The sequence below is a fragment of the Rhipicephalus microplus genome, chromosome 9 (genome assembly GCF_043290135.1).
Source record: "Rhipicephalus microplus isolate Deutch F79 chromosome 9, USDA_Rmic, whole genome shotgun sequence".
Lineage (NCBI taxonomy): Eukaryota > Metazoa > Arthropoda > Arachnida > Ixodida > Ixodidae > Rhipicephalus > Rhipicephalus microplus.
Window position 1 is genome coordinate 130,411,692 of NC_134708.1, and position 25,782 is coordinate 130,437,473.

Consider the following 25,782-nt stretch of genomic DNA (forward strand, 5'->3'; position numbering starts at 1 on the left):
AGACTAAGTGTGGACTCATGCTTTACAGAAATGAAAAAAAGGGCAGACCCAAGGGTCGGAAGTCGGTATCTGAAAGTGACAGTCACCTGTTCACTCGAAGCTGCGACGCAATACCCATGGTCGACACCATCAGAGTCCTACGATGTTTATCAAATCGCGTGGCGGCCATGGCACTGCGTTGGGCAAAATTACTGCAAAGACAAAAACACCTTTCACCTCGTTCGAAGAGTCACAAACAGATGTCGGGGCCTCAGGAGGACAACTTGCTTCAGCTCAATAACGCCTTTGTGCTGTGACACTTCACTTACAACGTGACCATGCACAACTGACCCCAAGCTGAGCGTGACAAGCTTGATTTAGAAAGATCTTCAAGAGAGCTCTCGGATTGCCAGTGAGAACGCATACCGAGGATCTCCTTCGGCTCGGCATACATGACACCTTGGAGGAAATAGCCGAGGCTCAGGAACGGGCCCAGCTAGCTCGGCTCTCCACAACGCTAGCCGGAGGGTGAATTCTAGAAAGACTTACTCGCCCCCACCAAGAATTTGGCGTAACACACAAATCCCCCCAAAATGAGGGAGAAGCTCATCGTTGCTCCGATGCCCCATATGTCCATCTAGTGCACAACGCAGGTCATCGCAAGGCATGAGCAGCGCCGATGCTTCAGCAAATTTCCAAAAACGAGATCTAAGTAAGCTTCGTGGATTGCGCAGTGTACCGAAGTGGAAAATGTTTTGCGGTTTCCATTGCGGACACGCAGGGCAAGATCACCAACAGTCCCTCTATTCAGAGGACGGACCCTGAGGTAGCCAAGTGCCCATTGAACTCGCCATGCAAGACGGTCGGAGAGGCAGCGTGTATAACGACTCCAAAGCAGCCGTGAAGGCCTTTCAAGAAGGCCGGGTAGCCCGGCAGGTAGTTCATAATCTGAGAGGTGCCGTAAACAGTGACAGTATGACAAACTGCACCTTCTGGTTTCCTGCTCACGTCGGGGCAATTGAGGGGGTTCCTCTGACCCTTAACGAGTCTGCCCATGAAGGTTCACCTTCCGCGCTGCCTTCGGATCGGGCGACTTTCCTCTTGGACCCACGGACGGGTCTAGCACGCTCAATGAGATGAAGCAATTCTCTTATTTAAAAAAAAGGCTATTCCCGCCCCCTCATTCCAAGCCAGGCAGACCGCAGGCGGTCACACTGAGGCTCCCGCAAACGAACTATTACCCTAATCCTGCGTTCCTGAATAGCATCTATCCAGAAATTTACAAGAATAATTCTTGCACGGCTTGTGGCACGATTGATACTTTGCCTCACGTGCTCTGGAAGTGGTAGTCGCTGGGACTGACGTTCAGAAAAGAAAAGTGGGACACGCTCCCGCGAAATCCCGCCTTCGAAGACCAATTCCTGGTCGACCCAGCGTTACCGTGTTTGAGCCGGCAGGCAAGACCTGTCGGTCCCGTTGTGGGATTAGCCAGGTACGTGTTTTCTCGCGTTTCACCAGACCAAATAAAAGTTGATCCACTCACTCACTCACTCACTCACTCACTCACTCACTCACTCACTCACTCACTCATGCATTTGACTGAACCGCAGTGCTTTGCTGCGATTCGCAGCTTGAAAGCGTCGCAATAAATCACACAGTTTAACGCAGAAAGCCTAAACCAGTTTTTAATGACCCTTAGTGGTCTACGAGCTCAATTTGTTTGTAAAATCTATCAAAACCCCCGTATATTTGGCACACCCAGGGTAGACCGGGTGCCTCAAATAAATATTAGGAGCTGGTTTCATAGATCCCTACATTGCTGGGGACGTTCAAAGTGTATTACGGTGTGCGCAAACGTGGCACTTGCCAGAGCAACGGAATATGTGACCATGAACTACGAGCTTGAAGGAATGGCCCTGACCAGGGGCGTAGCCAGAAGTGTTTTTCGTGGAGGGGGGTTCACACTGACCCGAGTGGGGGTTTGAACCAGCTTTCCTCTGTGACGTGACTATCGGCGCGGGACCATTTTTCTTTTTGTTATGTATCAACGATATTGTCAATAACTTAAACGTAAAAGTGAGGCTTTACGCGGGCAACTGCGTGCTATATAAGGAAATCACAGCTCAAAAAATCAGGTTAGCCTAAACAGAAATTATAGTAAGGTTTTGATTGATATGTGGGGTTTAACGTCCCAAAACCACCATATGATTATGAGAGACGCCGTAGTGGAGGGCTCCGGAAATTTCGACCACCTGGGGTTCTTTAACGTGCACCCAAATCTGAGCACACGGGCCTACAACATTTCCGCCTCCATTTATAGTAAGGTAGCTAATTGGTGTAAGCAATGGCAAATGTGCATCAATTTCGCACGGACTGTGTACATACGAGTGACATTAAAAAGCCACTAATATATTGCTATGACACGGATCACCTTCTTTTATTAAAAGTTACTCAATATAAATACTTAGGCATCCACAATAGCAAGTTATCTCTCGTAGTCAAAACACATTGACGAAGTACTAAGAAATTGCAGGCGTGAGTTGTTCTTCTTAAGGCGTGTGTTAAAATTGTCGACACAACCAGTACGTTCGTTGGCATATAAAACACTCGTCCATCCTGTTTTAGAATACGCCGCCATTATATGGGATCCGTTCACTAAAACCGACATAGCGAAATTAGAAAGCTTAAAGAACAAAGTGGTTAGATTCATCTACGATACGAATGGCCACAATTTATTCACTAACCTTGTATCTCAAAGTGGCCTACCTGCTATAAGTAATCAAAATCGTGTGTATTGACTAAACTTCTTTTGTCAATTGATAAACGGTAGACACGTCACATCTTACATATACGAAGGGTTACGCTACCAGGCACACACACTCACTAGCGGTTACTCTGTTCACTACACGTATCAACTGTTACAAGTACTCTTTGTTTTCAAGAACAATAGTCGATTGGAACAAAGTACCTTATAAAAGTAGTACACAAGACTCACTATTGCAATTTGAGTCACACCTTCAATAGTTAACAGTTTCCTTGTCCAGCTGAAATGTTTCATGAGCTTTTTTCTTGTTCTAAATAAGTTCTCTGCTAGATTTGAAATTTGTTAGAATAACCTCGTCTGCCTTTTTTTTCTCGAAAACGCGTGCATAAAGATATATATGTTCGTTTCCCATTGTTACTTTTCTGTTGAGTTCACCTTTTATGTACCACGGTAGCAAGATTTCGGAGAAAGATCGCAGTATTTATAAATAAAATAAAAAGCAGTTTCGGCAGGTTGTGTACATGTATGTCAAACTTACGAGACTCCCCGCCCATGTCATCTTGCGTATGCTTGTGAAGAGAGTAAGTAAAGGGAAATTAATCGCAGTAAAATACAGTAAACGAGAGCCGCAGTGACAGTTTGGAGCAGCGGCCTCTCGTCGCACTCTTGATTGGACTAGCCTTCGAAAACTCATCATTGCGAAGACCCGCCTGATCGGCGAAGACATCGTTAATCGTTAGTCTTCGTTAAGTGTAGATGGCGCAGCCCTCGTCAGGCTGAAGTGTGTTTCACAAGTCAAGGACGGCTCCGTTTACAACGAAGAATGAGATTGACTTTATGCCTATGGGAATGACTTTTATGTTAAGCTCTATATGTTATGTAAAGCTCTATATGTTTATGTTCAGCTCTATACGCAGCGACAGCTTTTAGTCAACATTTTCCACTTTACTGCGCACGTCTAAGCATGCTTGCAACACGCAATAAGGACTTTTTTCGTAAGTTATGCTGCACGTTGGCAACGCGGTTTTGCACGCGTTGTTTTTCGGGTTGACATCTTCGCAACCTTGGTTTACATTACAGTTGCATTGTGACTTTTGATTACGATGATGTACCCCTACTGAAACGTTCCGTATGAAATCTTACGGAAAATATATGGACTCCATAACATTTCCTTATGCTACATATGGAAAAATTATGGAGTTTTATGGAAATATACGGAAGTGGTACGGCATTTACAGAAAGCTTCTTATGAAGTATTTGGAAGGATAAGGAAATTGTATGGCGTATACGAAACGCTTTTTATGGAGTATACGGAAAGATAAGGAAAATGTATGGCATATATGGAAAGCTTTTTATGGAGTATATGGAAGGATAAGGAAGTTTTATGGCGTGGATGGAGTGAATTTTATGGAAAATATGGAAAGATAAGGAAACTTATGGAGCATACTGAGAGTTCATTATAGAAGATATGGAAGGATAAGGAAAGTGTATGGAGTGTACAGAAGCTTTCATAAGGAAAATGCAGAATGTAAGGTCTTACGGAAATATAAAGATTTTGTAAGGTGCTTACGAAAATGTGCAATAGTGTATGAAAGGCATGTGTATTGTTGCAAAAATGTGGAAACTCTACAGTTGTTGTCACATTTTCAGCAGGAAATCCGAGCTCTATAAGGTTTTAAATGAATGCACAGTGACATATATAATACAAAAGAATAACGCAGGCTAGTCTGTGTTGTCAGTCACCGCTGTTCACCCTTTTCCAGAATGAATACAACTTCTGCAGATGACCAGGTGCTAAAGTTTGTCACACGGAAAATGTGTCGTTCACAAGGAATGACAATAACTGTCATTTTACTTGCATGCTGTCACGCGAAAACAAATCAAGCAAAAAAAGCATAACTTCAAGGGCTCGTTTTTTGGTAGAAACAATAATAGTGAGAACTAAATTCAATGTGAATGAACTTGTCAATAATAATGCCACGTTCCATTTCCCAAGTTTTTGTTATCGTCCGAAAACACTGCACGATTCTCAGCGCAAACCGCGCCTGCAGTTTTCTAGAAGGTTCCGGACTGTAGTAGATCATTTCGATAAGATCACGCCCACTGTGCGAACGGTACAGATTGTTCTGGAACCTACGCCACCGCCAGCGATAACGCTAGAACATTCGACGGCAAGAGTATAAATGCCGACGCGCTTCGCCGCTTGTCAGTTGTTGATCGAAGGCCGACGCTCCTTTCGTCGCTATCAGTCCGAGACTGCTATCTGTGCGAGACTGCTGCTGTAATTGGACTTTCAGTTTACCGGGCACAGGTTCGCCCAAATAAACAGTTAAATCCTAACACGAAGTCTCCTGTCTTCGGCCACGTCACGACCCCGTGACATCTGGTGGAGGTGCTGCTTCGTTCATGTACCGGACGCCCCCGTCAAGCCGTGAACCCAGCCCACGTCGCGGAGAAGACACCGACACCAACCAGGAGCAGCGAACAAGCCGCCGACAGCAAGGGCTACCACCGGAGTACGGGCTTCTACCAGACAAGGCGCGGAAGACGAAGGCCATGACCGCGACTGCAGCGACAATGACAACCGCAGCGTCCCAGCCCACGATGGTCATGCATCAACCCAGGGAACCACCAATTTTCCATGGGTCATCGTTCGAAGACCCGGAGTCCTGGCTGGAGACATACGACGGTGTGGCCGCCCTCAACCACTGGGACCATGACGAAAAGCTGCGTCGTGTGTTCTTCTATTTGGAAGACACCGCAAGGACTTGGCTTGAAAATCGGGAGTCCACGCTCCGAACGTGGGATGTTTTCTGCGGCGCATTCCTTCAAACGTTCGCGAGCGTCGCTCGCAAAGAGAGGGCCGCTGCTTTATTAGAGACTCGGGTTCAGCTACCTAATAAAATGTCGCCATTTTCACAGAAGAAATGACCCGACTATTCCGTCACGCTGATCCAGACATGCCTGAGGAGAAAAAAGTTCGTTTCCTCATGCGAGGGGTCAAACAGGAGCTCTTCGCGGGACTGATGAGAAACCCACCGATAACCGTCCAAGAATTTGTAGCAGAAGCGACCACTATCGAAAAGACCCTGGACATGCGCACCAGACAGTATAATCGTCGCCTGACTGCAGACTGCGCTGCTGCTCAAGCCAGTAACTCCGGAGACCTGCGTGAAACGATCCGAGCGATCGTGCGGGAAGAGCTGCGCAAGCTGTTGCCTTCGGCCCAGCCTCAAGTGGATTCAATTGCCGACATTGTGCGAGAAGTTCGGCAATCGCTTCAAGTTCCCCACGCACCGCTGCCCGAGCCGGAAGCTATGAGCTACGCCGCTGCACTGCGCCACAACGCTCTTCCCCGTCCACGCCAAAACGCCGCCCCATCGCACTTCCGTCGACAGACGCCACCGCCGCCACCACCCCCACCGACGTCATACCGTTCGCCAGCGGCCCAGCGCAGTGCACCGAGGAAGACTGACGTCTGGCGCACCCCTGACCATCGCCCGCTCTGCTACCACTGCAGAGAGGCCGGACACACATACCGCCGTTGCCAGTACCGACAGATGGGACTGCGTGGCTTCGCCGTCAATGCACCGCGTCCACAGCCCAGAGAACGACCACGTGACATCGCCGACTACCTGACAGGAACTCGGTGGACACCACGAAGCCCTTCGCGTTCGCCGTCGCCCAGCCGCCGCACGTCACCGCACCACCGGCAGTACTCTGGCCCAACGCGGGGCCGGTCTCCTAGCCCGTATCCGGGAAACTAAGGGCAGCAACCGGTGGAGGTGCGGTTGCTGTGCGACGAACTACCGAAGATCCTCCGACGACGACGACGCCGCGACGGAGCTTTCCGAACACAACGCCAGCCAGGCAAAGCCCTGACGGTGAAAGCTCATTTACCGAAAGCGGCCTGACGACGCAGCATGGAAGCAGCGGAACAAGCCGACGCAGCCGTGACCCGACGCCACGCCCTAACTGTAATGCGAGACGGCGAACTAGCGACCTCGACGTTCTTATCGACGGCCACAGTGTGACTGCTCTCGTCGATACTGGAGCCGACTATTCTGTCATCAGTGGGTCGTTCGCCGCGAAGTTAAAGAAAGTTAGGACAGCTTGGAAAGGCCCTGAAATCCGCACAGCCGGAGGTCATCTCGTAACGCCTGCAGGAATCTGCACAGCGAGAGTCACCATTAACGGCTGTATTTATCCTACAGACTTCGTAGTCCTACAGCGTTGTTCGAGAGATGTCATCCTTGGCATGGACTTCTTATGCCTCCATGGTGCTGTCATCAACCTAAAAACAAAGTCGATAACGTTATCCACAGAAGAAGCACTACCGCCGCGCACGCCGTCAGGACACCATGCCTTGAATGTGCTGGAAGAACAAGTCACCATTCCGCCTCGCTCAAGCGTCATTATTTCAGTCGGCGCTCCTAAATCACCTGACTTGGAAGGCGTCGTTAAAGGCAGTCAGCATCTGTTGGTCACCCGAAATATTTGCGTCGCAAGAGAAATTGCAGAGCTGCGGGGAGGCAAAGCAACGGTTTTGCTCACGAATTTCAGCAATGAGTACAAACATGTGAACAAAGGAACAACGGTCGCATACATCGAAGAAATTGTCGAAGCCACCAGTGCTTTCGCCCTCGCTGATTCTGCGGAACCTGCTCAGAGGAACCAAGCCCCTCCCATAGCTTTCGACGTCAATCCCAGACTTCCGAACGATAAGCAAGAACAGCTCAAGGCCCTACTCCTGCAACACGAAGATTGCTTTTCGTCGTCATCGAAAATTCGGCAGACACCAATCACGAAACATCGCATCATAACCGAAGAAAATGCCAGACCACTCCGTCAGAGTCCGTACAGGGTTTCGACGCGAGAACGTGAGGCCATGAAGAGACAAGTTGATGAAATGCTGCGGGATGACATTATCCAGCGGGACTTCTGCAGCCAATTGATCCACCTTGCCGACCTTTCCAGCAGATTGGTATGGACCTACTGGGGCCGTTCCCGACGTCAGCTTTCGGAAACAAGTGGATTGTGGTAGCTACCGACTACCTCACCCGCTACGCCGAGACAAAAGTCCTGCCAAAAGGTAGTGCATCCGAAGTAGCTAAATTCTTCGTCGAAAATATCGTCCTATGTCATGGCGCCCCAGAGGTCCTTATCACCGACAGAGGAACGGCATTCACTGCCGACTTAACTCAAGCAATCTTGGCATACAGGCAAACAAACCACCGCCGCACGACAGCGTACCACCCACAGACCAACGGCCTCACCGAGCGGCTTAACAAGACGATCGCCGACATGCTGTCAATGTACGTCGATGTCGAACACAAGACGTGGGACGCCATTCTTCCGTATGTGACCTTCGCATACAACACGGCGGTGCAGGAGACGACGCAGATATCGCCATACAAATTGGTCTACGGAAGGAGCCCGGCAACGACGCTCGATGCCATGTTACCCAACGTCACCGACGAACAAAACCTCGATGTGAGCGAGTACCTTCAACGCGCCGAAGAAGCCCGACAACTTGCGCGTCTCCGTATCAAGAATCAACAGACGACCGACAGCCACCGTTACAACCTTCGACGACGCTTCGTGGAATACCAGCCCGGTGAACGTGTTTGGGTGTGGACGCCGATACGCCGACGTGGACTAAGTGAAAAGCTTCTGCGACGGTACTTCGGACCGTACAGGGTGGTTCGACGGCTCGGCCCACTTGATTACGAGGTTGTCCCCGACGGCATCACGAACTCTCAACGACGCCGATCGCGACCTGAAGTCGTCCATGTCGCGCGCCTCAAGCCGTTTCATGCGCGTTAACAAACTGAACTAGTGTTTTTTTTGTATTATTGTTGTATCGTAATTTATTCATTGTACTTTCTTGCATTATTATTGTACTTTCATCTTTAGTTAAAGCATCGGGACGATGCCTTTTTTCAGAGGGGGGCAATGCCACGTTCCATTTCCCAAGTTTTTGTTATCGTCCGAAAACACCGCACGATTCTCAGCGCAAACCGCGCCTGCAGTTTTCTAGAAGGTTCCGGACTGTAGTAGATCATTTCGATAAGAGAACGCCCACTGTGCGAACGGTACAGATTGTTCTGGAACCTACGCCACCGCCAGCGATAACGCTAGAACATTCGACGGCAAGAGTATAAATGCCGACGCGCTTCGCCGCTTGTCAGTTGTTGATCGAAGGCCGACGCTCCGTTCGCCGCTATCAGTCCGAGACTGCTATCTGTGCGAGACTGCTGCTGTAATTGGACTTTCAGTTTACCGGGCACAGGTTCGCCCAAATAAACAGTTAAATCCTAACACGAAGTCTCCTGTCTTCGGCCACGTCACGACCCCGTGACAATAATGAAACTGTTCTCATTAACATTGGCAAAGAGAAATGTCATTTTAAAATATTGACCATGAGCTTAGCTCTCCTGAGCACCGACAAAAGAAATGAAAATCTATGAAAACTAATTGCATGTAGCCTAAAAATAATTTTTTATTGATAGTATGTGCTCCTACAATATAAATACAGCTATACACAACTTGTCACAGTTTCATGACAGAAACGAGGTAGGGGCATAGGGAGTGGTCAGAAAAATAATTAAGTATGAGAGCGCAGCTGATATGTACGGACACATAATGGTACTTATCATTGATGCACGGATGGTCGTGTATAGAGCTGGGTCGTTTTGAGATTTTCAAAAGAATTGTTTCAGACCACCATGCAGATTACGCTTCAATTGTAGTGCTACATAAGACACAACTTATGGGCCAGCTTTATTGAATAAGAAGATTATAGGTTAAACAAATGCTTTAAAATATATCATATCATGGCTGCATGGACACATACAAGCTATGTAAAGCGCAATAAAGTGAGGACGCATGAGCTTCTCTTGATGCTTCAGTTCTACATAGATGCTTCAACTGTGCTGCAAAGAAACTTAACCAATGTCTGTGTGTGCAACATTGTCCATTTTAAACTATCTATAGGTATATATAAAATTCCTACTGCGAGTTAAGCTACGTAGCACTCCATACCTCTTCCTTTTATTAAGTGCAATTTTTCAAACAATCAACATTATTCATTTTCTGTCTCATGACTTCGTGCCCGCAATTCTCGGTTTGGCTCGATCACAATTGTGCAGCCCTTATTTTGGAGGAATCAAAAAACATCAACCAAAATATATTTTGGAACTGCTTCTCGGTGATATTGCCTTCCCTCAGCTGCCACAGCTTGAGGTGAGTCATATAGCAAGTCTCGCGCATACCTAGGGCCTACCCTTGAAGAAACTCGTCCGGCTGTGAAATGCTCAGTTTTTTCTCAAATAAATTTTTTGGTTTGAGTTTTCTCACTTCTCGAGTCCCTTCACAATCAAGCAGACCCAATGTTCCCCTTAGTCCTTAATTTTGTTATATTATGAAATAAATAAAAAAATTAATAATGAAAATAAATATACTAATAACTGTTGCGCAAAAAATAGTCCCACATACGTACTTGAACGCATTATTGCTTTTATTTTGTTTTATAACCTAAGGCATTAGAAAAGATAGAAGTCCAATAAAAACGTTAAAACAAAAAAAAAATAAGATATGGCGGGACTCGAACCTGCGCCACTCAGTTGTGCTCGCCTACGTGAATTGAGTGCGTTAGCTTGCTGAGCCATTCGCGCTGAACAGGTACGTACGTTTAAGTTATGTATATAAATTCGCTTTTTACATGCTATGTGTTGGCATATTCATGTACGATATGCGATCGTATTTATTGTTGTGTGCATATGTTTTGTGATTGTATATACGTCACATGCTTTTCGCATGTCATTCAACTATAGATTGCTGCCAAGCCGTGGATGAAATCAAGTATTTTTACACCCACGCACAAGCTTGAGCAGTTGAAGGTTGTTTCCCGGGGCTCTCTTGCGATTGAGTCGGCCACCACAGGGAATTAGAGTGATACGCCATTAATCCCTGCATCTAGCTGTATTCCACTTAGTAGCTCTATCGCTTGATGACAAATCGAGCGCGGGGCGCGACGCTATTGCGCACGACCATGCCTCGCGTAGTGGCGACATCAGCTGATTGCGCCGGCCCGCTTGCTTCGATTTGCTTCAGAGCAAAGAAATGTCATACCTTGAAAGATCGCGTACTGCACTATGTCAAAATGTTACTGCTTTGTAGCCATCCTATGATTCATTGAGAATTGATAACTCTGATATCACTACTGTAGAGCTTTGCGTCGGCGACACGCACCGAACGGGAACCCGCACTACGTCTGTCGTAGAAGCAGTAGGAGGCTGTCGTCTGCTAGAACAAAAACAAAACAAAGACCTGCAAAAATATTCATAAGTTGTAACTTGTTTTTTGAATAACCGTTTATCACTTTTAAAGTTATTTTGCCAGATAACATACATTTTTTTTTCAGTTTAGAGCAGCGACAGATGTTTTTTTTTTATTTTTCTCACACAGATATCCAAGCCAAATCCATTCACAGCTAAAGCCACATGTTGTTTATCTTTGTTTCCGGGGGCATGCCGTTTGGGTGCGTCTCTCATGTGTTCGCGCTGCTACACACGAGAGCACGAAATGTTAAATTTACGCAAGGAAACGCCGTTCCTCGTTCGTGTGATGTGCTAAGATTGCGCCCTATTCCCGCGGTTGTTCGAGTGCGGATCAAGTGCGAGTCGTCCAAGCAATCGGCGGGTTGGACGGGCGCTCGAAGGACTCCGAGGTCACGGCTGACGCCTGTGGTTGCTTCCCTCAGGACAGTGTGAAAGAAACTAAAGGTAAGGGGGACACTTTTTTATGTAGACCAAGTATGCCACTCAGTGCAAGTGTGTGTTGCTGCACTCGAACGAGGCTCGTGAAACGGCAACCTAATGCGCCTTTGCGAGTGCGGTTGCCGATTCGCTTTGACAACGCTAACGCCAGCAGAGCCATGGCGCATCAGCGCGGCGTTACTAGAGTTTATTTGAGACAACTGCGGCAACATGCATGTGTATGGTGATCGATCTTTTCATATGCGCAATGTAGTGAGGAAGACGCACACGGCGCTTGCTACGTTGTTAATTAAGCGAAGCCTGCAGTTCCATTTGATGCAAAGCAGCATTTTGTTTACGTTCGCGGGCGATACAATTTGTAACTTGGCTCGATTCACCTAGCCAACCGCCTAAGTGGGTTGATTAGCATACGTTCACGGTAGAGCGTTATTATGCCCCTAAACAGTGGCGTGTGCTTGTTAAAAGATATAATGTGTGTGCCTAGTGTAGAGAGAGAGAGGTGTTCGTGCAATCTGCATGTGTACCTGCAAGACGCTTTTGCTTGTAACTAATAATGTACCGGCCAGCACCTACATTGTACGCCTGACTTTGAAGAAAACTTGTATGCACAATGTGAGATTTTGTAATCTGCCAGAGTTGCTTTTTATAAAATGATACACTGCCAGCATGTTCAAAATATGTTTCGCTGCTGTGTGGCAGGGGTGAGGTTATCACGCTGTTGTGTAGTTGCTGATGCAAGCACTTATAGTTTTGATGCGTTAATATTTCTCATCTAACTCATCAGGTGTTTGGCTGTTTCAGCACAAACAAGGCAAAGAGAGAAGGAAGACGGGTAATGACAGGACCAGTGCCGACTTTTGTTTGCAGGAGAATACCCATGTTGGTGTATTTATTGTGACAGCCTTTCTGTGTTGCTTTTTTGCCCAATTTATGCAACAACACAGTTGTCAGCAATATGAGAGAGAACACTGAAATGAGCTTTCAAAGATCATGGTGACTAAATGCCTAGTAATTCACAGCACAAAGTAACAACAAAAGACATCAGTATGATCAATGTGGACGAGTACAGTCTTGCATCTAAAAAATATATTGTGCAAAATGTTGCCTAAGTAAGAAACCTCTCTATGTTTGCAAATAGTGTGACGTCACTTCGAGCACCGTGCCAGCCATTCCCTCCCTCTGTGCAAGGGCTGGTTGGCAAGGAAGTTGTTTGTGACGTTCCTGATAGACCACTGAGATGTATGCAATTCTAAACCTGTAGCTTAATATATACGTAATCTTTTGCGCAGTTACATCGCTGCATCTGACACCTACAACTTATTTGCATATTTACATTGCTCCCTTAGGACCTAACACACAAACTTGTTGTTTGCATTGTCACTTCATGAATATCGAGCGGTAAAGGTACTGAGTATATGTGAAACAAGAATCTCTGCTTATTACATGAAGATATATGAGGCCTTCGATAAAACAAGTTCTACCTTTATTGGGCTTGCGTACTCGTCGGGGCGATTCATACATGCAGCTTCAGCAAATGGTATCTTCGAGCCCGGTGACCATGCAATTTTTTTCTGCACACAGCGCAAACACCGAGATGTACCCACTCGCAGATGGTCGCGTCAAGTGCATATTTATCTTGACTAAAATGTCGAATCAAGTTTTTTCATCGACCGGTCCCTGCCATGAGTGCTAACGTCTTCGCAAACAAGACACATTGTTATTGACACTGCACACACCACACACAATATCCCAGTTGAACCGATATTCTCAATACCTTTCAATGCACACTACATGCCGCAATCAACAGCGCACATTTTTGAAGACTATGCCGCTGTTCCTCGCACAGGCCACCACGTGTGTTCACTTCTTCAAGATAAACAGACAGCGTGGCAAATATTTTACCACACAGTTTACCAAACAGCTAGATATTTGCTGACACATACTGCAGCTAATGTCGACATTGTAACGTGAAGAGTAAGCGTTGAAAAAGTAAAACTTGCCCCAAACACCGCACGACTGTACCGGGCTGAGCCACAAGCGGGAGTGTTTTTCCAGCCACACCTTTTACATGCGCCAGTGACATCATGCTGTGACGTACCTTGGTAGGGGCCTATCGCTGCATACTTTATGTGAATGAGGGTCCTGTTAGAGAAAGCAGGCATTGTTTATTTTGTAACTTGTTCATTTCCAACTGGACCTTCATTTACACGAGTTGTCTGACTGATATTCAGGCGAACTTTTGTGCAATAAATTATACAGTTGGCAGTCTGTGCTTGCTCTATACTGTTGTTACTGGTGTTTCTTGTTGTTACTTTGCACTGCTCATTACTGCTCACCTACAGAAACTAGCCTACCTTGCCGCTGTTTTGGACAAGATGCAGCTGGCAAGTGCGATAGTGTTCATAACTCTAAATTCTCAAGCAAAAATTATCGTTTCATATTCAGTTAGTTGCATTCATATCAGTACATTATAAGAAATCATTGATTAAACATTAATCCGTGTTCCTTCACATAATGCTCACAACTTTTATATCAAATTAAATGGTGCTTATAAAAAACATGGGTTTTAGCTAAACTTCATGCTCTTTTCTCGAACAGCTGACAAAACGCTATTGCATGCTTACTTGCCATGAATTGGACTGTGTTTGAAATACATTGCAACCGGACTGCCAGTACACTTCACAGTGGGGGAACATTTATTAACCATGAATTGATTAAGTAAGAACGGAAAGAAAGAAGCGGCAGGCCGAGATACTTGATATTGGCATTCGTTTTGCTACCCAGCGCATTATCATGCAAACTTCCTATAGAGTGGTTATGCGTCTTGCATGTGTGTCTGTAAACCAAGAACTTTGGGTAGAACTATATTTATCTTATAATTGGTTGCAGGACTGTGGAGGCTGTAGGGCTGCTTAGGAATGGTGGAATCCCTAAACATGTGTTCAACCTTGCTGCATCAGCTCCTTGGTGTTTTCTTGGCATCTTTACAGATGTGTTGGATGAGTAAAGCAAGCAGGTTTCAACACAAGGAAAAGTATAATATGGCAGCACCTCTTGTGCGTGCCTTACATCCCAAGTATATCAAATATTTATCTTGCACCTTGTGGGCTGTAATTTTTAAAGAGACACTTCTTTTTGCTTTATATTTGAGTCTTGATGCTTCGACAGCAATGTATTTGTGTTTGACAGCAAGTGTTCTTGAACAAATAACTGATCACAGTAATGACAAAACACCCTTCGTACTTGGTCCTTAGCATAAGCTAGCACATATATGTAGCAGATTCAATTATTCATTTTTTGCTGGGATGATAATGGGCAAGTAGCAAAGGCAAGTTCAGATTGGAGTGGTCGGTGACGTCTGTTTAGGCTCTGCCATATTGCTTTGCAACCAGAGTTACTTGTGGCCACATATACAATGAAGCGACATGACGTGCATTCTAAATGAGATTACCATATCACATTTCGCTGCATCTCAATGTGTGCCAAACAAATGCAGATATCATTAGCTTGCCACTATAAAGGGATCCTAAACCAACACAAGGTTGAAATTTAGTCGTGGTGTTGCAGCTGTGTATGACTCTACAATGGATGCATAGCCGTGATAATTTGTCTATATGTTGTCGCAATAGTGATGTTACACACATTGTACGATACAAAAGAGGTCCTCGCTTATTTCGCTTTTTTTCGCTATGCTTCTTTCTTGTCTCTTCTTGCCATGTGCTCCTCCTCACTGTACAAGGAGCAAGAGTAGTGGGCACACAAACACGTATTTAACAAAAATGTTGTAATGTGAGCACTGAGAAGCTGAACACTTCCAAAAGGCTCAAAGAGGTAAAGGTATTGTTTCTAGCTACTTTTTCGGCACCCATAGCTAGTTGTGCTGCTGCAGTTAAAAAATAAGTTAAATGTTAAAAATTGATTGGAGGTGGTTTGGCACCCATAATTGCAGTTACATACAGAACTAGGTTGCAATGCGTAAGCAAAATCTGTTCACTCTAAGTCAATCCTAATGATATCTGAATTCAGGAAATATTCACAGAAAAGCTCAGGAAAAGGCTAAGTGGTTGCCCCATGAACATGAAGGAGATACCCTTCTTCTAAAAGGTCAATAGACAGTCTAGTAGTCTCGATATTACATGCACGATAAAATATTCTGGTGTGGTGCTTTTCATGCATGTTATAATGAGAGGGGTTTTTAATAGAACTGTTGTCACTTTGCCCTGCATTGCTGAAATTGTTCACATAGTTATAATACATGAATCACTTTATGCCTTTTGATTTTATGCAAATGGTTTGCTTACCCAGTCGGTTTAACTTGATTTGGATAAAAACATAACTGCTCTAAACTTTTTTTTATTATACAGCAGGTTCATTTTTAAAATACGCGACCATTGATGTGAACGCAGTTGGTGGCGTGCTTGATTAATCCTTCACCAGCACCACTCTAACTACACCTGCTACAGTGCATAGTGTGACAAAAGTAATGGTACTTAACATTACTGGCAGCACACACTTTTATGTCTCTAAATGTGTTAAAAAGCCTGGTAAAAATGTGTGTACATTTTTTTTCCGCTCCAACTAAATATTCTGGTCTACTCAAAGTAGCTTCCGCTCTTTTAAGGTCCTCAAACTATTAGGTGTTCAAAAGAAATATCAATGCCATATGCTTTCTTTGTCAGCCTACTCACCACTCTAATAATGAGAATTACCCGACAACATTACCCAGTAAAGTATAGAGATGTTATAAAAAGTAATGTCAATTCAATTGTCAAAAAATGTTGCCAAGTTACGTTTTTGTCACTTTTCTTTTCACAATTTTGATAAAGTTACTTTTGATAACATCCCATATAGTTTGTTTGGCATCATTTTCTGCTAGTTCTCATTATAATGTGTTCAACAAAGACCACAAACCCTTAAATTTATAGTTCTTTCCTTTACTCATGAATCTGAAACAGTTAATCTCAGTAATCTTAGCGGTGTGTGACTTGTTTTTTTTTTCGATCAGTTGTGCATGTGTTCAAGTACATGCATTTAGGTGGGAAAGCGAACCATTGCCGCCTCCTGTGACTAGCAGATTTTCTGAGAACTGACGGATGCATAATGCTGCCAAAGAAGTATAGGGATATCGGAAGTAATCGTAACGTAATTGCAATCGTAATGTAATTGCCAGTAGGCAAAAAAAAAAGGTGTCCCACACTCGCCATAATGGTAACAAGCAGCGCTGACTGACTCTTCCATGTATAAATGCACATATATACCGTACAAAATGGAAGAGGGATAGCCGCCATGGTAGCTCAGTTGATAGAGCATCGGACATGTTATTCGAAGTTCGCAGGCTCGGTCCCTGTACAGGGCAGGTTATCTTTTTTTCCTTCTACTTTTCTTTCTTGACAATTACAACACTTCTATTCTTCTTGAAGATTTTCTGGTGTAAAAAAGGTACCTTATAATCTGAAGAGGCAAACAGAATGTGCCAGTGTACGAGTTTGCTCTTGTAGTGGTTACAAGTAAGATATGTTTTGAAGAATAAATCATTCTGCCACTTGCCTAAAGAATGGCTTCAGGACATGGCACTGGATGCACTTTGTTATTTTTGAATCAAGCTATCTTGTATTCTATCTTTATAAATTACATGGGATACACATGACAATATCACACACTTTAATGCCACAAAGATTATGCAGCGAACAATGTTATAAATGCGAAATTGCATAAGGATATGGCGAAAACTGCACCCTCAACGAGAATGTACAGGGAGCACAGGGTGCAGGCGTCATTCCTTCTGCCTGTGCTTTTCAAGTGCGAGCTGTTTTCACCTCGTTCTGACCAACTAACTAAATTGAGATGTGTTGTTATAGTGCAAGAGGATGCTCCACGGGAAACTAGGTTTGTCTCAAACTCTGTGTGTGTCTTTCAATCTATATGGTGGTGCCCGGTTCAAGAGTTCATGCAGACCAGATCGTGTAAAACAGGACCGTGTAAAGTGGACCGTGTAAATAAAATAAAATAGACCATGTAAATAAACAGGATCGTGTAAAATGTCGTTTTCGTGTGCAACTGTAGTTGTGGTTACACTGAATGACCTTTCTTTATATACACTACATAACCAACTTGCTCCTTTACAGTCGAGTGCATCTTCGGATCGATTGTAAATGTTTGCATATGCGAGGCCTTAAGTTTTATAAGAAATTCCTCAGTGTTCCACGAGGAAATGTGTGTTCAGCGAAAATTTGCATAATATTATATACAACTCTTAAAGCCTCGTCTACAACTTTGTGCAGGTTGACCTTGAGCAGAAAACAAGGAGCGGCAGCAGCCCCCAGAAAAGAGCAAGCGCCCTCCAAGCTCCCGAAGCTCTCTTCGACAGGAACAGCAAGGTCACTGTGTGGCATTGAAAACCATTGCAAGGAGTGCCTTATCAGTACACTGTGCTGCTCTTTCATCGCAGAAGACGAAGTTGACCACTCCAGAGAAACTTCACGCTGTGTATTGTGAGTGCTTCAGTGGTTTTGTTTTTGTCCAGCCAGCAGTTAAGAAATCATGTGTCAGATTCAGCCGGGATGGCTAGAGGGAGTCGGGCAGGCATGTTTGGACATTTGTCTAGCCAAGTAGTGCCAATTTTCGCACTGGTCCTGTTGGAGTTACTGCCACAATCACAGAAGATACGTCACCTCTCTAAATGTACAGATGTGTCGGGGACGATTAGCTGCATTGGGTTTTTCTATAACTGATAGCTGCCAACATTCTTCATTATACAGGAGTTTTGTTCCTCACTTATGGGTGTAAAGCCCTCCACAGAAAAATTGCAACACATCTACTTCCAGAAGGCACCAAGGCCCTACTTGTAGGTTTTTTCGGCTTGTATCATAAGCACCTCGTTTGGGTGTACATGAACTTTTTATAAACATGTACAGCAAAAAATTTGGGTGGCCGGTCGTTTTGTCGTTATCATGTTCCTCGCAGTATTCTTAAGCATGTTGTGCATTACCTTGTCAATCTGGTTCATGTGCATAGAAGACATTACGAAGTTTCAGGCTACAGTATAAAAAGCCTGGAAGCAAGCTATCGATAATTTTTAACAGAGTTGCTTAATCTAATACATGATACATCACTAAACTTTCGTGCGCATTTATCAATGTAAGCTCGTCTTAGTGTTATCCAAAATGAAGATGTGAGTCGACAGATGGAAACATCTAGTGGGGTAATCAGGGTGAACAGTGGAAGTGCCTCAGACAGGCTGGCCGATGTTGCGATAGGAGGACCTATTTTTTAGAAGTCACCTTGTCATCCTTGGCGTGTTAGTTTAAAAGGGGTCAGTAATGACATCATCTTTTGGTGTAGGCGTGTGTGCCTGTTGGAAATGTTTGTCTGAAAAAAAAACCTATAACGCAGAAGAGTGCAGCCCTTGCTTCTTTTCAAGTTAGGTTGCGCTGATACAAAGTGTTCTCCTGTCGGAGGTTGGGGGTAAGGGAGCAAAAAAAAGATAAATGATAGAAAAGAAGAAAAAAGAAGAAAGAAAAGGGGGATGCAAAGTAAAAGTAGTGCTACACTGCTCCTACTTTGCATCCCCCCTTTTCTTCTTTTTTTCCCTTGTTTTCTTTTTTCACCTTTTTTGTTACATTTGCATTGTCCCATCTAGTGCATGAATCAATGACACATGGCTTTGCTATAGCAAAGATGCCTATGTGGTGTTGGATTGAACAGTGCGTTGTACTTCATTCAGTTAATTACAGACTGATCAGTCTTGCATTAAGTGCTTCCTGTCTATCACCACACATGTCCAAATGAAAAGTTTGTGCTTGGCTCTTAGTATGCTGGTATATAGCTTGTGTCTTGAACTACTCAAAATGAATGTTATTTTGCTGCTGTTTATGGTAATGAATTTATCCAACATGAAAATATCTTGCCTTGCAACTTTGTCGGACCTGCCTTTCTTTTTCTTTCCTATGCAGGCATTGTATGTGAGGGAGGCAGCAACAGAGAGGTGATAGCTTGAGCTTCGGAAGAATAAATGCTGGCAGTGAAGCAATTACACATCAAACATCCCAGCCATTTTGCCAGCCGTCCTAAATGTGTTTGAAAAAAATATTGTGCTCGTTTACTGTACTGAAAACAGCAAACTGCTAAAATATATCGCAGAGAACAAAATATTAGGCCACGTTGGTGCCTTCTCGACTTCCCAGGATGTCGTCTGGGTGTTGTTTGTAAAAAGTAAAAAGTGTTTCAAAAATACTGCCTCTTCTACACCAAATTCGGTCTAGGTATTAAGTAAAGGTGATTGTGTGTAGTGCATGAAGCTCAGTAATATTAGTGCAATTTTTTTGCCACATCAAAAGCAAGGAAGCAGTTCTGTTTATATGGCAGGTTATATGATTACACTTTGTCTTAAACTAGAAATGAATTTTTGAAGTTTTCTTATGATGGCTGTTTTCTGCATTTGATATACGACAGCTTCCGTTCCGAAGTTCCCCATGGCCCTCAATAGAAGACTTCAAAAATCATTTTCCTCATTTAAACAAAAATTGTAATGATAACACTTGCCATATAACAAGAACTGTTTATTTGCTTTCAACTTACACATGAAAGTAATTTTCAATTAGACAAACACACAGCTCAAGTTGCATCTCAATGTGGACAAAAACGATTATATAATGATATTTGTAATCTGGACCTAACATTATTTTTTTTCGTGAAATACAACTTCTGTGCAGTGAGTATTTGTGGCTCAAATATTCATACAAAGTGGAGTATTGCCATACAAGAAATGCAAATGATAAACAGTTTGGCTGAATTCTTCAAAGCCTATGTAGCGGAAAAATTGCACTAACGTTACTCGGCTTCAAATACTTTAAGAAGCACCTTTACTTAATATGTAGATCAAATTTGATATGGCAAGAAAAAGCGGTACTTTGAAATTTTTCTCACAAATAACACCCGCACGACATTCTGCGAAATTCTGAAGGTACCCACGTGACCCCTACTTTTTTCTCTTCAAAACATTTCTGCAAATAACTATTTTCAAAAGAGTAAATTACCATCATTTTTTAAACTATACATCTGTGATGGTCTCCAGGCAGTATGGTTTGTATGTTTGGTGTAGAATAGCCCAGTGCGAAAAACAACAAATGTCTGAGCATCCTTTGACGCTCGGGCAATTTCGAAAGCATTTGTTTGTTAGCAGCGATTCAGTTAAGCCCTTGTCTTTATGCTTAGGCCCAGAAACAAAACACAAGTAACCAAAGTAGTCCTAAGAGTCATGCAGTCTCGCTGTTCCAAGGCTTGTGGAGCCTAATTTAGTGCAAGCTTCACCATTTTTTTAAAATTCTGATTCAACCAACAGGTTTTGGAGGCACAGTGCATTTTCAGCTAACTTGTTTCACACCAGTTAGTTAGATAAAAAGCAGAAAGTAGAGGTAAAAATACCATTTTAAAGGCATTGTAGGTAATAACAAAAAGGACTGCTTTCTTTTTTTGTGTGGTGCTTTGCCTGAACGCTGTGCTTTTTGTGGTATAGTTCATTGTCTAGTGAACATAGGCCTTGAAAACTAACATTAGCCATGTTGAGGTCGATTTCTTGGTTATAGTCATAGTAGCCATATTAAAAATATATGACTTCAAACTTGATTAAGAAAACATGATGTCATAATAGGGTCACTTTTTGTGGAGTCGTTCAGTTCTACCTTACCTTTTACATTCCTAATAGAGCAGTTATATTCAATATCGGTATTTAAAATGGAATGAGCATGCTGTATGTAGTAAGGTGTAAGCACTTACAGATAGCACATGCACCCAACTTTTTTGTTGGCAGTTTATTTCTGTTATTCTTGATTTATATGTGGGGTTTCACGCCAGAAAACCACGATATGATTATGAGAGACGCCGTAGTGGAGGGCACTGGAAACTTCGACCACTTGGGGTTCTTTAACGTACACCCAAATCTGAGCGCACGTGCCTACAGCATTTCTGCCTCCATCGGAAATGGAGCCGGGATTTGATACCGCGACCTGCGGGTCAGCAGCCGAATTTCTGTTTCTCTTGCTCCCCTATATGTGTGCAGTTCGGTTATAGTTATCTGGCTTGCACAAATTTTTAATGGCACCTGCCTGGTCCTGCTTGCTTTCATGGTGATTTTAACCTTCATAAGTTGCATAGGTTTAACTCCCAAAATTGTTCAAGATGCCAATTTTGTGCACAAACTGTATAGTATAAAGGCAGCAGATGTACATGCACACACTATTGAATGTACATTGAGAGCTTTCACTTGCAGTTTCTAAAGTTTTTACTGTGCAGAGAGCATTTAAATCATAATTTTATAAGGACATAATAATCGATTATCTCTACCATCCTCCTTATATATCATATCAATAAAAAAATATCTCTACCATTGAAAATCGTGACAACCTAGTTATTTTCACTGTGATAAGCATGCTGTTTTCTTTGATGTGGCAGAACTAATTTATACACTCATTCCTTCTATTATTCACATATGCATAACATGAAGGATTGTGTGCCTTACATTTTCAGTTTCATTCTGTGTGTTATATTTCTTGTGCATGTGAACTAATGTGCTAACATGTGTCTCTGACATTATTTGTGCCAATTATTTTCATTTCCAGGTGCCTATGAAGGACACATAAGTTCTATGGCAGTGACCTTCCAAATTTACAGTGGTGCCGGAGCCTCAAGCAGCATTTCGCCGATCTCCACAAGGCGTTCATGAGACAAACACAGCGCCACACTTTCACAGTGCTATGATTATTATTTATGTTTAAACATTTCGTTCTAAAATTGCTGTTACATTGTGTTTTGTGCCACCATTCTGTGGCTTAGGTGGAGCTCGTGAAATTACGGTGCAGTCACCTCATTTGTGTACCATCAACACTGCAATGTCACTATTCACAGCTGGAGCATACAGACAAATAAAAAAATATATTGATTGTAGCAGGGCTGGTGTGTATAATAATGCTTCTCTATTGATAATAATAACTTTATAAGTTCTTTAGGTCTTGCATAGAACACTGCAATAATGTGTTGCAATGTAACCACCATTTATGATCGCTAGCATGTTAATTTAGTAGTTTTGTAATGTATTTTATTTGAAAGGTAATTTTGCTTCCGCATCACGACAATTAGAAAGATGCCAATGATTCAATCCCTCATAAAGTACCTTCTCAACACATTTGTTTCTTTCAAGCCTTTGTTTACTCATCAAGGCTGTTTCAGATAGCAAACATATTTCACCTGCATGCAACATATTAAAAATGAAATATTCATATATCCATAGTGGGCAGCGCACAAAAGGAAACACACAAGAGAAGGAATCAGGACAAGCGCTGGTAGCGATGACTGAAGAAATGGCAGATGCGTCCATGAAATTGACGTATTGACACAAAAGAGAGCCCGAAGAACTAGCAATAAACTGTTGTAGCACCGAAAGGCGGGCGAGTTGGAACTTATCCATAGTGGGCAGCGCACAAAAGGAAACACACAAGAGAAGGAATCAGGACAAGCGCTGGAATTCCTTCTCTTGTGTGTTTCCTTTTGTGCGCTGCCCACTATGGATAAGTTCCAACTCGCCCGCCTTTCGGTATTCATATATATTTCTACACAGTACTTGCTTTTGCAAACAACGTGAATGGCCAATTGCTTTTACTCGAGATCTAGGATGTCCATTTGATCTTTGCCAGATGGAGCAGATAGCTGCATGGTTTCTGCATTATGCTGATTTCAGTAAGCTGCTTATCGGGTAATTTAGCATGATATGGCACTTTCCGTAAGCTGCAGATGTCCGCATCTTTCTGCACGATATGGCGTTTTCCGTAAGCTGCGGATGTCCGCATCCTTTCGCATGATATGGCGCTTTCCGTAAGCTGCGGATGTTCGCATCTTTTCGCATGATGCGGCTTTCCGTATTCCAATAATTGCGTATGTACGGATCCGTATATGCGGAACGTTTCAGTAGGGACTCCAATCGTAGAAGTTATATCGTGCGATTTGCGAGGGCAAGGTAATCATTGCTGAGAAATGCTCACTTGGTCTCAATTAAAAATGCACCTGGAACCAGACTATACCTACTCGCACAGTAATAGCTTGTTCACTGCCTATATGCGCTAGAAAACCTAAATACGCGCTAAAACGCGTAATGTTCTCGTTTTTTGTAGATTTCGTCGCTCTGCTCCCTGATACGATGGCGTTGCAGCATGATGTTTTACATTGTTCGCAAACGTGCAACCGTCATTTCTTTTTACGTAAAGCGATTCATAACTCCACATATTATTTCAACGCGCAGTACAGATATGCCATGTATACACTGCTCTAACTAGTTCGTGAATTCATGTTTGCAGCACTTACGCCGGCGCGAACAGGAGCAGCCTCGTACCTCTCAAAATCTCGAGTCGAGTGATCAGTTCACTAGTGATGAAGGGATGAACTCAGGTTTTCTTCAGAGCATAGTTCACCATAACCAATTTCTCAGAACGCGTGAACTACGACGACAGATGCCACGGGTGCAACACGAGTTTATTTAAGCTTCACTGTGCACGATCCATGCCTGGCGATTATCTGTGACGGGAATTCTAATGCGAGTCACTAGAATTTTGCTGTTGTCATCAACTCCTTCGCGTTCATTCACGTTTGTGGTATGACATTATAACGCGATAGAAACTACCCAGCTTCAGTATGGGCGCAATCACAAAAGCGAAGCGTTTCACGCGCAGAGTAAGATACAGGGCAAGTGCAACTTTACCGGCACCTGAATGAAAGCGGATAAAATTTATAGCCGCAAATCTTTCCACGAGGGGAGAAACAAGCGCTAGCGTTTAAGGCGGAACTTTACCAGCCGACATTTATCGTCACTGAAGTTCTCGTTTCTCGCAATCATTGTCACTGCCCGAACTTTTCTGAGCGCGTTGCTTCCTATGAATGTGAAGTCATCCCTTTGAAATACTCTGCCTACACGAATTGGTGGGTAGTTAGTGTTCCGTGTCAATCAGCGCCATTTTGTGAGATTCAATGACCATGCCGGAACGCCGTTAAGGTAACGCTTGATGATTATTTCTCGAAAGGTGACACTTGCCCTAATGCACATCCGACAAAACGGTCCCGAAGAATCAGTTCCCAGCTGTAGTTATGCACTCTCTGAATTAGGCTTAAGTGTCAAAGAACTACTCAAAACCGATTGGAGCATGATGCATGCTTGAAAACCGCGATTCCAGACAACAACATCGGTCTTCACATGTTGAACGAGCCAAGACGCCAGCTGTTGCAGGACAACGAGACTAGACGACTATTGCTAATGATGCCATAGAAACCTGGCGCTAACTGCACCTTTCTCTCAGTTAGTAGGCGCTAACTGAAATTCCAATGTCTCTGACTAGAAATGTTTTCTTGGCTGGTGTATTTCTAATATGAGGAGGGAGCTGTCTACAAGACATGTGCGCTTTTTGGAAAAGAAAGTTCAAGTAAGGGGACTCGCGAAGTGTTTGGTGCCTTGGTTCCTTTTCTGTTCCTGCGTTGGAAGAACGCGCTCGAAAATTTCAGAAGCGACAACGAGTGTGACTACCACAAGACCGCTGCTCTATACGCGCTTCAACCTTCGTGTCAATTCAAGAAATGTAATCAACGCTATTCCGGTTATGTATGTCATGTGTGTCTTTGCTGCGTGAAATGTTGCTTGCACAATGTTTATTTCATTTCTTAAAAAAGTTGTGATTACTATGTATATTGCTCTTGATTTTGCATGATTACATGTACACTCATGTTTCTTCATTCCGTGCACTTTTTGTTGTGCGTTATGTCACTGGTTGCATAAATTCTTCTCGCTGTGCCCTTCTAGTCATGTCGATATATGTTAAGGAACGAACAGATGAAACGAACCAATATATATATATATATATATGATTCAAAAAAGAAATTCTGTGCGTCCGGTTCAAATATAATAAGGAATAAAGGAGCACACTTACGAAAATTTGATAATTGTATACTCTACGTTTCGGCCGTAGCACGGCCTTCGTCAGGAAGGACCGTGCCACGACCGTGCCATATATATATATATATATATATATATATATATATATATATATATATAAGGAAAAATAGAGTACGATGCACATTGGTTTTGCACGGTATATTGACTGACGTTTCGGCTGGTGGACCAGCCTTTGTCAAGGTCCACCATCTGAAACGTCAGTCAGAGTATACCGAGCAAAAGCAACGTCCGTCGTACTCTGTCGTACTCTATTTTTCCTTATTCTACCCGGC

The 25,782-nt window shown here is 43.6% G+C and overlaps 1 protein-coding gene and 1 long non-coding RNA gene across 3 annotated transcripts in view; one reads left to right on the forward strand and one right to left on the reverse strand.

Moving 5' to 3' along the window:
• Positions 1-25,782, reverse strand: part of LOC142772156 (uncharacterized) — a 284,133-nt gene that overhangs the window by 207,854 nt on the left and 50,497 nt on the right. The window lies entirely within an intron of this gene.
• LOC142772157 (uncharacterized) lies at positions 11,123-25,356 on the forward strand. Its single transcript, XR_012886296.1, has 3 exons — positions 11,123-11,529; positions 17,805-18,014; positions 22,140-25,356. It is a non-coding gene; the product is annotated as an uncharacterized LOC142772157 (long non-coding RNA).